General features: G+C 51.2%; 1 long non-coding RNA gene across 1 annotated transcript in view; it reads left to right on the top strand.

Moving 5' to 3' along the window:
• Positions 1-15,384, top strand: part of LOC103668588 — a 36,859-nt gene extending 21,475 nt beyond the window's left edge. The window contains exons 2-4 of the long non-coding RNA XR_570096.2: positions 14,387-14,956; positions 15,168-15,214; positions 15,359-15,384. This is a non-coding gene — a long non-coding RNA (uncharacterized LOC103668588). The remainder of the gene's footprint in view (positions 1-14,386; positions 14,957-15,167; positions 15,215-15,358) is intronic.
• The last annotated feature ends 603 nt before the right edge of the window (positions 15,385-15,987 follow it).

The raw sequence follows: 15,987 nt of genomic DNA, 5'->3' as shown, positions 1-15,987 counted from the left end.
CATTCAACAAATATCGATTGCATTTCTACTCTGCAGGGAGTGGATTTGGTGTGAGACAGGTGTAGGCTTGGATCCTGGATCGTCTCTGCTCTCTGAGTACCCGTGGTGTCCCTGGCATGTGTCTGGCATACAGCAGGCTGCTGCCAGATTGGGTGCTGACAGATGGAATGCATTTCACAGAGACTGGCGAGACCCATCGCTTCTCTGAACCTCAGTCCTCCATCTCTGAAATGGGCCTAGGAGTAGCCTGTCCCCAGGGGTTATCAGGAGATGCTGCCCACGATGTGTGGAACACACGGGTCCCCTACAAGCGATGGCTTTGACCGGGGTGGGGACTCGAGATCTGTCGCAGAGAACTATTTCCATCTGGAAGTGCATTATACCCGCACCTCCTCACTTCTGCGGCCAGGAATCTAAATGGTTTCTTCTCTTCCCTAATTACATCTATTTGCTTTTCTCTGTCTTTTGTTACATAATCTGAGATATTAGACTCTTTGGCTGTGAAGGTTGAATTCTCTTCTAATTATATAAAAAAAAAGGCTCGCTCTTTCTTCTATTAGTTCTGATGGAAATTAGCGGCATGTGTCTCTCCCAGCTCCGGGGGTCAATCTAGGGCCTCCAGCGTCAGTGCTGAATGCAGGCGTTGGAGGGGGTGGGCAAGCGTCCCTCCACTGCTGGTGGCCAGTGTTGTGGTTAAAACTTGCATAGACCTGAGATCGAATCCGATCACAAGCCATGTGACCCAGGGCAGGCCGCCTCACCGTTCCAGGGTCACTTTTCCCAGATGTGAAAGGGGACTAATGATCCTTACTTGGGGGCATTCGGGTGTGTTTTCGTGCTGTTCTAAGATCTGGGAGGGTGAAGGTGGATTCTCTTAAGATTTTCCTTAAGATTTTATTTTTTAAGTCATCTCTGCACCTCCTGTGGGGCTTGAAACCTACAGCCCCGAGATCGACAGTTGTGTGCTCTGCCGACTGAGCCAGCCTGGTGCCCGGACGATGGGTTCTCTCAATATGACACCTCCTTTCCCCACCTGTCCCGTAATGCCACACCCCTGGGAGAAGCATGGCCCACCCTCCTGGACCTTCCCACGTCTCCCATGGAGCCTGCTGTTGGAATTGCCGGCAGACCAAACGAGCAACCAACGTTATTTTCCTAGATCCCCTCTCCTCAAGGTGTTCAGATGGATAGATCCGGGCGGTGATTTCTGGAGTTGACTCAGACCTGCAGGCTTTCTCACTTTCCCAAGGCCATGGTTTCTCCCTAGTGGCATCTTTTCTTCGCACTATCGCGATCGTCCCAGAAGAGAAGCCAGACTTTTAAGGACACATCAGAGGGACGGCTTACACGGCTCATTCCTCGCCTTTGGTCTCCCCACAAAACAGAAGGGAGGGAAGGCTTGCTGAAGCTGTCAGGGGAGGAGGACGGGCGGTGCGTGTGCTGGAAGGAGAGGTCTGACTGTTCCCACCCTCTACGTTGCGGCTCAGTTTCTCCACACATCAGTACTTCACCTGCAGTCCTATGGGGGGTTCCTGGCCCCCATGCTCCAAATCTTGAAAGAGAGAGGCAGGGCAGGAAGGAGATCTCAAGGGACCCCAGGTGGAGCCCGGGGGAGTTTTGCTGTCTTGGCTCTGGAGCCCTTCACCTCTAACGCCACGTCCACGGTCTGTGCAGAAGGAAGCTGACAGCTGGCTGTCAGGAGATCCCCACACGGCCTGCAAGTCTTCCCCATCGGCCAGGTCCCCCGAGTAGCCGGGAGGCAGAGGTGGGCAGGAATGGGCAGTGGGGCCTGGGGAGGGGAGGAGACCTATCCTTTCAAAACGTTTTGTCTGGTGCTTGACGGGTGTGTGCTGGGGAGAGGCTGAGGCCTCTGGAGGCCCTCAGTAGCCTCTCCTGGGTTCGAGCCCTGGGGAGCCTGTCTGCTCCAGGTCTCAACTCTGTCTGCAGCCTGCCTGGCTGGGGCTGGTGCCCGCCCCTGGGTTCAGAAGATGGGGTGTGCGTGTGCACGCGCATGTGTGTGCCTGCATGCCTGGGCCTGTGTGTGCACACGTAAAGGAGGGAGAGAATAGTGCACAGAGTGAGGGCGTGCACAGAATTAAGAGGGAAAGCAGGAAGGAGGAGAGAAGGCAGCAGAGAAGGAAGGTGAAGGGAAGGGAGAGAGGGAACTGGAAAAGATCGTCCCTTTCTCGGCTGCGTTCTTTCTCTGCGTCTTGCAGAGGGGAAGGGGACTGCCCTGGACTCTCTGTGGGCTACACATCTGGTCTTTCAGCGTCCACTGAAGGGAGCGCCGCTGGTGGACCTGGTCATTGCTATTCTGCTCAGGACTCAGGATGCTGCGGACCCAGGGGGAATCTTCTAGCCCACTGGGCCCAGAGCCACCAGCTGGGCAGCCCAGCAGCCCTGGCAATGACACTGACCTAGGAACAGCAGCAGCATCCTGCGCTTGGTTCTTGGGGTGCAGAGCGAGGGGAGGGGAGGCAGGGCTGAGAGGTGGGCACCATGCTCGAGAGCTGCACCGTCCGAGCCCAGCCCGACCTTTCCTGCAGCCACTGGAGAGGGGAAATGAGAGTCGAATGATGTCAGAGTCTTGATGGGGGTGAACTTCCCGCAGCCTGTTCTGGCCCTGGGCATAGCCATTAACCGTCCTGGCAGCATGGGGCCAACTGCTGCAGGAGAAATGCAGCTACCTTCCTCGCTCGCAGGTGTGGAGGGTCAGGAGGCTGCCCGGTGCTGTGGGGAGAGCAGGATGTGGTCCGGCAGAGCCGGAGTCAGCTTTCCAGCTCTGTATGTCCCATAACCGCCCCGAGTCCCCGTTTCCTCATTTATCTTGGGGGGATGATCACAGTAAAAATGCATTTGCTGGCATTTATGGAATACTTACTATTCCAGATGCTTTGGGGCATTAACTCTAATTTATCCTCCTAACAAGACTGTCTGGGTTTCTATTTCTGCAGGACTTAGTGGCGTGCTCCTTGTCCGTCCCACATCTGTGGGCTGTCTGGGCTCAGTGGGCGCTCCTGGCTTGGGGTCTGCCATGCAGATGTGGGGTCAGGAGCAGCCGGGCTGGAACCAGCTCTGGCTCCCATGGGGCAGGCTGGGCTGGATGTCCCAGGTGATTCTTTGCACCGTGGCACCGTGGTGCTCCTGGCCTCTCTCTCCATGGGCTCTCAGCGTCCCGGACGTCTCCCTGTGACCCTGTCACAGCATGGGGGTGTGTTCCTGTGACAAATCAGCACAGATGTATCAGCTTCAATAATAGCCCTTTATCAAGTCGCAGTTCTAGAGGCCAGAAGTTCGGGTAAGCCTGGCTCAGGGAGTCCTTCATTGACAGTCTCACAAGGCCAAAAATCAGGGTGTGGATGGGCTGTTCCTTTTGGAGCCTCTGAAAGTGAATCCACATCAAGTGCATGCGGGTCGCTGGCTGAATTCAGTAACGTAGGTTGGGTCCTTGTTTCCACCTGGGGCCTGGCTTTGGCTCCCGGAGGATGCCCACGCTCCCCTCCACGTGGCCCCTCCAGCAACGGCGAGTCCTTTTCATGCTCTGAATCTCCCCGACTTCTCTTTCTGCTGCATGTCTGTGCTTCTAGCCAGAGAAAGTTCTCTGCTTTAAGGGCTCACGTGATAGACGGGGCCCACCTGGATGGTCAGGATAATCTGAGCTGGAGGTCCATAACTTATCACATCCAGATGGGTAACATATTCACAGGGTCTGGGGATTAATCTCTGGACAACTTTGGGGGCCGTTCTGTGCCCCTCCTCCTCCAAAGAGGTCTCCACGTAGCTGCGTTTCTGGCATGGCAGTGGATTTGCAAGCTGCCAGGCCAGTGAAAGGCTTTATCTCTGGTCCATGGTCACTTCTGCCAGGTTCTATGGGGCAGGGCATCACAGGCCCCACCCCGATCGAGGAGGGCACAGGTAGACTCCACATCTCAATGGAGATTCTCACTGCAGGAGAGTATGCAAGGGGGAGAAATATTGTTGGGGCCATCTCTAGAATATAAACCTGGTGACATCACTCTTGCTCTTTCATATCTCCATTTAGAAATGGGGAAACGGAGGCCCAGAGAGGTTACATAACTGGCCTACAGTCCAACAACCTATAAATAACAGGTGGGATTTGGAGCAGGCAGTCTCAGTGCCCACACTCTACACCATCAGGCAGATAGGAATGCGTGCAAGGGTCTGAGCACAGGGCTGGCGCCTGGCAAATATGTGACCATTAGCTGGAGTGTCCCTTATGAGCATTTGTAGGCACCTTGAGTTTGGACTTCTGGTCTCCAGCACTGTGGGAGAGCAAGTTTCTGCTGTTTTAAGCTACCGCGTGGAGGTACTGTTGTTAGAGCAGCCCTGGGAGACCAACCAGTTCAGCTTGGTGAGAGGGCCTGTGCTTCCAGGTGGCAGGTGGAGAGGCTCAGGGCCGGCTGGGGTTTGCATAGGCAAGGCCTTCTCCAGGGCATATCTTTTGCTATCAGGAGAAGTGAGCTCTCCCTGCACAGGCAGCCTCCTCTGGTTTATTGGGTCCACAAGATCCCGGAGGCCAGAGCATCAAGAGGATGAACAAGCAAGTAGAGGATTCCACAAGGGAGGAAGGGTCCCACTCAACTTACCCAGGAGAAGACCCTGAGTCCAAGACAGGGTGGGACTTCTCCAGGGTAGCATCGCTTGTAAAGAAAGGTGCTGGGTCGCATCTCAGGCCACGTTAAAGTCCTTCCTGGGGCGCCTGGGTGGCTCAGTCATTAAGCGTCTGCCTTTGGCTCAGGGCATGATCCCAGCGTCCTGGGATCGAGCCCCACATCAGGCTTCTCCGCTGGGAGCCTGCTTCTTCCTCTCCCACTCCCCCTGCTTGTGTTCCCTCTCTCGCTGGCTGTCTCTATCTCTGTCAAATAAATAAATAAGATCTTTAAAAAAAAAAATCCACCTGATTAAAAATAAATAAATAAATAAATAAATACATAAATACATAAATAAATAGATAAATACATACAAGTCCTTCCTGCACGAATAAACACACGCATGAATGAGTGTTTGGATCCCTTGCCTGCGGAGAGTGTGCTCCTTGGTAGACGGTAGGATTAACTGGATGGATATGTGGGCCGCAGGGATCTCTGGTTCGGTTAGCAAATCTCACTGGCAGGGATTTCGGTGTCTGATTTTGGTTTTGTTTTGTTTGTTTTGCTAGCACGAGCTAGGCTGGGCCTGTAGGCAGTGAAAACTTTGGCTCTGTAACTTTTTCTACATATTTTGGTTCCTTGGACACCTTTTCCAAAATGTTGGTTGTTTCGTTACTGTCTGTGTGGAGTAATCATAATTATAAACGTAGATATTATCTCCTGAGCTTCTCTTACGTGCTAAGTGCTTCAGAAGAATCGTCTTGTCTAGTCTGTGTGTAGCACAGTGATCCCAGTAGTGATGACGGTAATATGCCCATAACAGTGGTACTGTTGCGGAAAAATAAGAATCAGACCGGCGAGAGACCAAGCGACACTCGGAGAAGTAGGAGGACTCAGATTTATTTTATGCCGGTGGACCCAGATGAGCTCGTGCTCCAACTTGTGGGCCCCGGGCAACGGGGTTACAGGGCCTTTATAGGGGCCTGCAGGCAGTCAGGCTCCAAGGGCTATGCCCACTGCTGGTAGGTGGGTTTGAACTGGGGGAGTGGGGGCTGCTTTAGGTGGGAACAGTAGTGCAGGGAGCCTGTGGCAGGAAGCCTGTTTACAGAAGCAGAAATGGCTGGTTATCTCTAGCTTATTGTTAGTAACTTTCCGTCTTCTGCGGCCTCCTAGCCTGGCCTGCTCTGGGCAGTTGTCCTCTTTAGTGTAACAGCAGTAATGGGGCACCTGGGTGGCACAGCGGTTAAGCGTCTGCCTTTGGCTCAGGGCGTGATCCCGGCGTTATGGGATCAAGCCCCACATCAGGCTCCTCCGCTATGAGCCTGCTTCTCCCTCTCCCACTCCCCCTGCTTGTGTTCCCTCTCTCTCTGGCTATCTGTCTCTCTGTCGAATAAATAAATAAAATCTTAAAAAAAAACAAAAAACAGGAGCAGTAATGACAATATTTATGGAGCATTAGTTGCTCGCCAGGCATGGTGCCCCGGCGTGCGCTCTCCTGTCCCATGCCCACATGGACGTTTGGGCGGAATCTCGGATTTCTTCCCATTGCTCTTGCCCTCCCCAGTGAGATGGCTGGAGTGTTTTACAGAAAAGAGAATGAGCCATCCTCCTGCCATCTCTCCCAGGGTGGGGGGGCTAGAGAGGGCCCCTCGCCCACCAGCCTCAGACTGGAAGGCATAAAGGAGGCCCCACTGGGTTTGGGGAGCAGCCCCTGCATAGTCCCTGCTCTGATCAGAGGGTGCCCCGGTCACCCATGGGCAGACTGCTCGCAATTTCTAATAAAAGCAAAGGGCCTTGATGCCTTAACTGCCATGTCCTCAGCCCTTGGGACTGGAGTGACCTCGGGGCTCTTGGGAGAGATGTCATGCTCTGTCTCCCTCATTCCTGGTGCCCCACCGGCTCCGCTGTCCCCCAAGGAGACAGCAGGCCCCAGGCTACCTCCCCTGCTGACGGCTTGGTGTTGGGGCGAGGGAGGAGGGTTACTCTCCTCCTTTACACTCTCCACCGATCCCATCCACGTTTATAGTGACATGCTCTTGTAGCAACACTAAATTTTGAAAAAAGAAACCTCTCGGGGCACCTGGGTGGCTCAGTCGTTAAGGGTCTGCCTTCGGCTCAGGTCATGATCCCAGGGTCCTGGGATCAAGCCCCCCCATCGGGCTCCCTGCTCAGCGGGAAGCCTGCTTCTCCCTCTCCCACTCCCCCTGCTTGTGTTCCCTCTCTCACTGTGTCTCTCTCTGTCAAATAAATAAAATCTTAAAAAAAAAAAAACAAAGGGTGAGAGAGTCCTGGGTGGGCTTTATTCCCTCCCTGCAGTCCTAGGAGATTGACAGAATCGGTGAAGACTCAGCAGCCTCTAATATGCTCCTGGGACAGACTTGCCAGGGACCAGCTCTGCTTAACGACTGATGATAATGACACCCGTTGGAGCCAAATGCATATCACCCCGTTGGTAGATTCCACTTGCAAGACCCGGTTCTCCTGCAGTCCCTTTGGTAGCAGGGCAGTTTGGTAGCTAAACTGTGCAACCTGGCCTTAGCCGAATCACCACCAACTAGAGTTATCCAGGTTCCTGGGGACACGTGCATCCCAGCCTCCTTTGGGCTTGCCTGGGAGCTAGTCAAGGGCCAAGGCCATGGCCTTTGGGAGAAGGGAATTGGGTTCCAGTGTTGGTTCTTCCATTTCCCAGCTGTGTGGCCTTGAGTAGGTGACTTCATCTCTCGGAGTCTCATCTTGCTCATCTGTAAAATGGGATCAATAACAGGAGGAGGGGTCAGTGAGATTAAGAAATTTATCCTCTTTGTTTCCTTGTTGAAAGGCCAATCAGGGCCACTGCATCTCTTGACCAAAGGCCACAGCTCCTGTCCAGATAGCCCTCTGCTCACACCTGTCCTTGTCTCCAGATTCTGGTAACTACTTCCTCCTCGCCCCATGATTATTGTTCAACAAATTGTCTTCGCATCCTTTTCCCTCCTTGCCCCTTAAGCTCTGGTTCCCTCCTACCTCCCTGCTCTCTCCTTGGGCTTACCATCATCCTTCTCTGCAGGGCCTTGGCTCTTGCCACCATGAGATAACCCTTCCTCCCAACCCGCTTTCTGAGGAATCAGCTGATAGCAGATTTAAGCAGGGGCTCTCCCCGGGGTCCACACATGGTGTAGGACTTTGCGTCTGTCTGCATTGTTCTAGGAGGAAGGCCCATAGCCTCTGTCTCACCCCCATTCTCAAACCGTAAAAATATTAAGAACCACTGGATCTGAGGTATCTGTCACTTCTCCCAGGATCATTAGATTTTTACAGATGACTTTGAATAGCCAAAAGAATGAATCTTTAATGGTGGCATTATTAATTCTTTAGTGGTGGAAACTCACGGATGGCAGGGCGTGGGGCAGCCTGGAGCCTGCTTAGTTGGCCCTACACGGGCCATGTTTGCCTGACCGCCGGGCTAACGCGGTTTAATGTATAGCGACCGATTTTATTATCCCAAAGTGGGAAAACAGAGTGTGAGAGCTTCATGTGGGATTCTAAAGAGACCAGATTTATTATTCTCTAAAACTTTTCTAGAGTGACAGACAGAGGACAATGCTAATAAAAAACAACATGCTCCATTGAATGAACCAGAGAACAGATAACAAAACAAATCTCGAAACCAGGGAGTTTGGCCGATGTGGGCTGGAGAATATTTAATTGGGGAAGAAATGGGTAGGGAAAGGAAAAGGAAAGTTTCTCCCTTTTTTTGCTGGGTGATCCAATCTCTACCTCTAGAAATTGGGAAGCAGAGTGCGCATACCCTCTGACATCAGGAGGAATGTCAGACCACATGACGTCCCCTTTTGGGGATGGAATTCTTTTTTTTTTTTTTTCCTGTCTCTTTCCCTTATCTCCTCCTTCCGCTCTCTCCTCTGTCTGTTTCTGTTTTTGTCTGTTGCAGAAAGCCCTGACAAGATGCTAGTTGTGGCGGGAGGCAATTTTACCAGCATTGTCTGGGATTTGCAACTTGCCATTTACCCCGACCTTGGGCAGGTGATATTAACCGAGCTGAGATTTAGTTTCTTTTGTGGGTGGAAGGGCTGTGGAACTTGCATGAAATGATACATCTAAAGCCATTAGATACTGTCTAAGAGCCACAGTCAATTAATAAATGTTAGCTCTCCTCCTTCCACCTTGTAACAAAATTAGCCAGCCCCTACTGCATCTAATTAATAAATGTGCATTTGAAAGATACTGACACAAGGAACAAGGAACTGCGTGTGTCTCTTTTTGCCGCTGAAAGGTGGGAACCTGGACACAAAGGGGCTGAAGTTCCCTGTTTATAAATGTTGGGGGGAAGGGAGGGTGGGATTGTGATTCTGGTTTTAAGGTGTGGAGTAGGCAGGGGAGGTTTTTGAAATGCAAATGTGCATTGTGTTGCCATGACAAAGATGTGGCAAGGAAATAGAAAATCATAGAACTTCAGAGGCAGAACAGACTTTCAAACAAAATACCTCTATTTTCTGAGCCCAGAGTGGGACAGAGGGTCGGAAGGGTGCAAGTGTTCTTATGGGGACAGCAGGACAAAGCCGTATTGTCTAGAGTTTGAGACGCTTTCTTTTAAACCTTTTAAGAGATCTGAAATTAAAATGCCTTTTGTGTGTATTTAATGTAGATTTTTTTTTTAAGTCTGGAAAGCTGTTAAAATACTGTGTATCTTACAGGCAATGGTATCTTAAAATCAAGCCAATATGGTTTTGAAATCAAAGCTGCCCGAATCAGTGATGAATCCAGAATGAGGCCTCCTTATCCTCTTCTGTGCTATAAAGAGGTAGACCAGTTGCCCACTCAGTGTCCTCCAAGTGCTTAGAGGGCAGAAGGTATTGGTGCCTTACTTGCCTTTCAGCGTCCATCTCTACATGCCTCCATCTTCCCTTGCTTGTACTCTGAGGGCCCTTGGGGCAATGACACAATCTGCACGTGCGTGGGAAGGCTGGAAGTGTTAGGGAGTTGTTACCCCTGAAAGCAGCCCCTTACCAACAAGGGCTGGGAGTGGGTGGTGATGAGGTTGCGGAATACAGGTGAGGTTCAGTGGGGTGGAGTCCAGAGCCGATGACCAAGAAAGAATTCTTGAGACGTCTTTGGTGCAAAATGGGGGTTTATTAAAGCACGGGGACAGGACCCGTGGGCAGAAAGAGCTGCCTCCCCGGGTTGTGAGGGGTGACTGATTATATACCATGGGGTTGGGGGAGGTAAGGAAAAAGGGAGGTTGAGAAAATACTTCCATATGTTAAAGAAGACTCACAGGATACCGGAGGCCTTGCCGTTGTCAGGTTAAGGTTGTTTACCCCTCTAGGAAGGCATTAACACGAAGATGGTTGGGAACTTCCTGGATTCCTAGAAGTATCTGTCTATGGTCTGCAGGCTATAAGACATTTAGTTGTATTTACATTCCCTTCTGGAAACTAGGTTAGTGATAGAAATGCTTGTTCTTGTAAACTGCTAAGACATTTGTAAACTGAGGGAGACTTAAGTCTTGCAGGATTGTGGTATCTATAGGTTAACTATTTCTTTGTCCTTTAGGGCAGCCAGGAGTGCCTGAGGAATGTCACATACACCCCACGGGGTGGGGGGTTGTGGGGTGTCAGTTTCTGTTTTGTCCTCAGCTTGCCTTCTGTTCCCTCATCAAGTGGGAAATACTGCCTCTTCGATGGGAAACGGAGGGGTGTTCAGCACTGTCTGCCCACAGTAACCAGTGGTATTGAGCTCTGCTTTGTATACAGGGCATCCTTCTGGATAATGCGTACTTGGTTGTCTGTCTCTCCCTCCCTGTCTGACTTTCCTCTCCATACACCTGCAATCCCTCCCAGATAAACTACTTGCACTAGAAAACCCGTGTGATAGTTCATGTTATGTGTCAACTTGACTGGGCCACCAGATGGCTGGAAAAACATGATTTCTCGGTGTGCCTGTGAGGGGGGTGCCCCGATGAGATTAGCATTTGACTTGGTAGACTGAGAAAAGCAGATGGCCCTCCTCCGTGTTGGGTGGGCATCATGCACTCCATTAAGGGCCCGCATAGAACAAAATGGCGAAGAAAGTAATTGCCTTACTGCTGAGCAGCACCATTGCTCGCTTGGCCTTGGTGTTCCTGGACCTTAAGCTTTCAGACCTGGAGTGGAATCTCCACCCTCAGCTATCTGACTCTGAGATCATCCAAGTACACTCCTGGCTTTCCTGGGTCTCTAGCTTGGACATGGCAGACACAGGGACTTCTCAGTCTCCATAATTGTATGGGCCAGTCCCTTAAAAATACACATATCCTACTGGTTCTTTTCTCTGGAGAACCCTGACATGAACACCTTGTCTCAGGGTCTGCTCCTGGGGAACCCAGTGGAGACAGCTGGCCATCTGTGATTTTGTGGAAGCATCTTGACCTCAGCAACAGGCACTGGGAACCTTTCTCGAGGGGTTCTTGGCAATACTGAAACAGCCGGGCAGCTGTAGAGAGTTAAAGATCTGCCTTTAAAGCTAGATGACTCCATTCAGATCCCAGAATTGCCTCTTACCACCTGGGTAAGCTTGGGCACCATCTTAATCCTGGTGAAACTCAGTTTCCTCATCTGTAAAATGAAGGGAGTAATGTCCTTTACCAGGCTAGAGCAGTGCTCAGAAACCATGTCCTTGTACGTGAAAGGACTTTGTGCATTGAAGAAGTGCATGCAGCATGAGCCTTACGATTGAGAGGCATTGTGACTTAGGAAAAGGACACAGACCTTGGGGTCAAACGCAGCTTTGTTCAGTCCCTGATTGGCTGCATCTCATCTGAATGCTCTTGGTCAAGTAACTTAACCACTTTGAGACCCACTTCCTCATCTGCTGAATAGACACGCTCAAGAGGGTCCTAAGGGTGTACTAGTTAGGGTACAAGGCTGTAACAAAAAGGCCCCCAAATGCAGTGGTTTTAAATATATAGAAGTCTATTTTGTCTCTCACACAAGAGTCAAGGTGAGTGCTTCAAGGCTGGTATCTCCAAGAAGTCATTCAGGGACCCAGATTCCTTCTAGTTTGTTACTCTGCTAATACCGGCATGGCCAAGTGGGCTCACCAGCAGTACACCTATGGAATGGGGACTAGCAATTCCTTTTAAGGAGGTGACATGGGAACTCATCATCTCTGTTTAGTTCCCATTGGCCAGAGTTAGTCACATGGTCACACCTAGTTGCAAGGGAGGCTGGGAAATCTCATCTCATATCTGAGCTCCAAAGCTATGTGTCTTGTTAAAATTTGGAGGGGGCTCCATTACCTCCTCGTTGTGAAGCTTAAACCAGACCTTGTCTGCCAAGAGCTGTCACATCATATATATAGCTTTAATGATCTCGTTATTCATCTTTATTCTTAGAGTGGTGGACAGGTGGTTCCAGAGCCTGAGGATAAATCGAGAAGGGGGCATCTGTAATAAGCTGGGATCCTTTCACAGACCCCTTTGCAGAGTCAGAGCCTCTCATTTCCCCGCCCCACTCCTGTGCTACCGTTCTGTGAGCATCCCGGCCCTGGTTCCATGGATCCCACCTTCGTGAGTGAACCTATGTTCAAGCCATGACTGGGCAGGGCGGTGGACTAACCTGGAGGAATTCAGCATGGGCTGGGACGGTCAAGCAGAAGACCTTACATCCGGCTCACCTGTCTAGCCCACCAGCATCAGTGAAATCCCACCTCAGGGGACACGCGTCTCTGGGCTGGCTGAGTGAGGGAGAAAGGAGAGGGATACAGTGACTAAGCAAGGAACCTGGGAATAAACTGAATTCTACTCCTTCCTTTGCCTTGAACCTGCTCAGTGGCGCTAAGCATACCTTTGTGTCTCCCTTGCCCCCATTTTCCACCTCTGACTCTGGTTTTTTAGGAGTCCAAGGCAGACCGACCAATGAGTATTTATTCACTTCTGCCTGGCTTTTTCCAGGTTTATTTGGGAAGCAAAATCCAAATTTGGGTTTGGTTTAACTTGAGGCTTAGGAATGAGGTCCATGTAGTCATTTATTCTAGTGGTGTTTATTGAGCACCTACTGTGTGCCGGGCTGAGCCATTGTAGACTCAAGTTGCTCCGGTAGAGGGTGGGGGAGAAACAAGCAGGCTTCCCATGCAGTCCCATGAGTGATGGACCGTGGGCTGTGGGAGTCAGGGCTGACCACGCCCAAAGACTTCAGGAGAGGGAGTGATTTGTATTAGTAATAGGAGGGGCGGGTGTTTGCTGAGTCTTTTCCATGTGCCAGGCTCTGTGCTAAGGGGATTGCAAGCAGTATCTTACAGGTCTTTCCTATAGCCCTAAGTGGTAGGTTCTCTTATTCACACCAGTTTACAGATGAGAAGGCTGAGGATCAGAGAGGTTAAGTAACTTGCCTCAAGTCACACAGCTTCTAAGAGGCACAGCTGGGTTTTGAAGCCAGGCCCGTTGTCAGCAAACTGCAGTTCCATAAGCCAAATCCTGGCCCATGGTTTGCTTTTGTAAACAAAGTTTTATTGGCACACAGACACGCCCATTCATTTACATATTTTCTGCAGCTGCTTTCCCTCTAGTGGCAGAGTTGGTTCTGCACAGAAAAAATTTCTTGAATCCTGCTTTGTTACATTGAGTTATTTAATTACCACGACAGTCAGATTATCGCCCCCCCCTTACACCAGGTGGGGAAACTGAGGCAGAGAGAGGCACTGTTGATTGTCTGAGGTCACCCAGCACAGTGACTGCAGCCTGGGCCGCGAGTTGTGCTGTGACTGTCCTGTCCTTCCAGTCCTCCCTGCAAGGGCTGCTCCTTCTGTTTAATTTTCACATTTCGTATAGCATGAGGAAGAGAAAAGGTACTTGTTAGAACTGGCTATGAGCAGATGTCAAAATATTTTCTGTAGCACCAGAAATGTGCATTGGGAAGGAAAATCTCGAGGACCGGAACTTTCAATATTTTTCTTTGTGGTGACCACACATCGGGGGGGAACTTTGGCAGCCTGCCCCAAATGGTCTGTCCGCGGAGACTGTGGGGCGGGCTGGAAAACGCCGTGAAAGATAGCACCGGACCCCTGGGGTTGCTGCAAGGGTTCACCGAGGTGACCCATGCAAAGAGCCCAGACTGACAACTCGGAGGGTCCACACATGCATTTGCTCCTTTGTGTCCTAGGGCTGTTCGCAAGGAGTGTTCTCAGTTCCAGGCGGCGTCAGATTGGTGTGGGCGGCTCTCCCTGAGGCCTCTCACCTGCAAACCCCTTCTCCCAGGCTGTGGGCCTCAGATCATTGTCAAGGTGTCCTCTGTGCAGGCCGCAGGTGCACGCTGCTGGTCCCCATTCCTGATAAATGTTCCTCCGCTCCCCCGCCTTCCCCTCCCCCAAGGGCTCCGGCTGTGTCTCCCTTAGCCCCAGGCTGCAGAAGGACGTGGCACGGAGGGGCCCACCTGCCTGTCTTGTTGCCGTTATTATTATTTTGCTACTATTATTTCTACTTGGCGCCTTGTATTGTTGAAAATCTGCACCTTTGGAAAAGGTTTATTCCACCCCCCACCGCCCCACGGGCAAACACCACACCTTGCGTAATTACAGGAACTTTAAAGAAACAAACCACAGTTCATTTCTGAAACTGTCCCCAGCTGAGTGAGAGCCTTGGAGAAGATAAAAGGGATGCCTCTTTTGAAGCGGGGTTCTTACCTTACATCCTTTAAAGTGATTACGTTATGGATCAAAGGAGGACAGATGGCGAGGAGGGAGGGCGCTTGCTCCCATCCCCTTGCAGACCGCACCATTATTAATTCACGTGTCTTTTGGCGCAGGCACTTAAGGCCCCGGGGAAATGACAGCCCCACTTTCAAGTGCCGAGCAGGGGCCAACTGAACGGGATGAATGAGCTAACGAGGGGACATGACTTTGCACGGGGCCTGGCATGCGGTAAGCGCTTCGTGACCACTGGCCACTATTCCTCATGCGGACTGAAAGCAATTCCCACCTGGGGGGACCGTGTGGGGTGCCTGCAATGCCTGGATCGGCAGCCCCCCCAGAAAGCTATGTTCCTCCCCAGAACAAGTGAATGGGACCTTGTTTGGAGAAAGGAGCTCTGCAGGTGTAATTAGATTAAGGATCTTGCGATGAGATCATTCTGGATTATCTGGTTGGTCCTGGCCCCAAATCCAATGAATGGTGGATTTGAGAGGGGAGAAGACACAGAGAGGAGGGGATACAAAGAGACCACCGTGCGATGATGGAGACGGAGATGGGACTGGGACATCAACACTCAGGCCGAGGAAGGGCCAAAGCTCGAAGCGGCCACCAGGCGCTAAGAGAGAAGCCTCAGAGGGAACCAGCCCTGCCGACACCTGGATTTGGGATGTCTCCTCTCCAGAACTGTGAGCGAATAAGTTTCTTCTGTTGTTTGAAGCTGCCCAGTCGATGGTCATTTGCTGCTGCGGCCACGGGAAGCTAATATGGTACTCAGGGTGGATGGTGTGCTTTTCCTTTCAAACAGACCTGTTTCCTGCTCGACCTGGGGTGCTTGGCTCCCAGGGTCACTCATAGTCACACAGGGAGTCACTTTATAAAAAAACATGTCCTTTACAGGGCTCTGGGCTGCCGTTTGCAGACTCCCAAGCTTGGTAATCTTGAAGGTATCGTGCACATCTGAGATGCTTTGGCTGAAGGGCGGAGTGGGACTAGGAAGGGGACGTCCGAAGACATTTCCTAATTGTCTCTTTCCTTTCCCGTCCCCGTGGACTCCAACTTGGGGACTCTGCTGCTGTTTCAGAGAGCAGCAGCGGCACCATCCAGCAGAATGACAGCACCAGCCGCAGACGTACCCTGCGTGTGCAATGTATTTATATTTTTTCGAAGATTTTATATATTTATTTGAGAGAGGGAGAGAGAGAACGAGCTGGGGGGGGGGCAGAGGGACAAGCAGACGCCCTGAGTGTGGAGGTCCCTGGGATTCCAGGACCCTGAGGTCATGACCTGAGCCGAAGTCAGATGCTTAACCGACTGAGCCGCCCAGGTGCCCCTGCACATGCAACTTAAAATTTTCAAGTGGCCACATTAAAAAAATGGAAAAAAACCCCAAACAAACCCAGGTGAGATCAATTTTTTTCTGTTATCAGTATTTATTCATTTTGGTTTTTCAGCGATGTCATGACCAGCTTTTCCAAGCAGATGCTAGGAGAGGTCATTGAACCTAAGTCTTGATCTTCGAAGAGAGTATTAAGAAAAACAAAATGAAAGAAGCCACCCCAAATAGGAAGACTGGGGTTTCTCAAAGTGGGGAGCGTGTGCCATTCTGGGGGCACGAAAGATCATTCCAGGCGGTCATCAGACCAGACATGAAAGAGCTGCAAATCCTGGGGCAGAAAATCCTTTTTCAGGGGCGCCTGGGTGGCACAGCGGTTGGGCG

Source organism: Ursus maritimus, unplaced genomic scaffold, assembly GCF_017311325.1.
Source record: "Ursus maritimus isolate PB19 unplaced genomic scaffold, ASM1731132v1 scaffold_2, whole genome shotgun sequence".
NCBI lineage: Eukaryota > Metazoa > Chordata > Mammalia > Carnivora > Ursidae > Ursus > Ursus maritimus.
The sequence above is the reverse complement of the archived record's forward strand: the minus strand, read 5'-3'. Positions and strand labels throughout refer to the sequence as shown.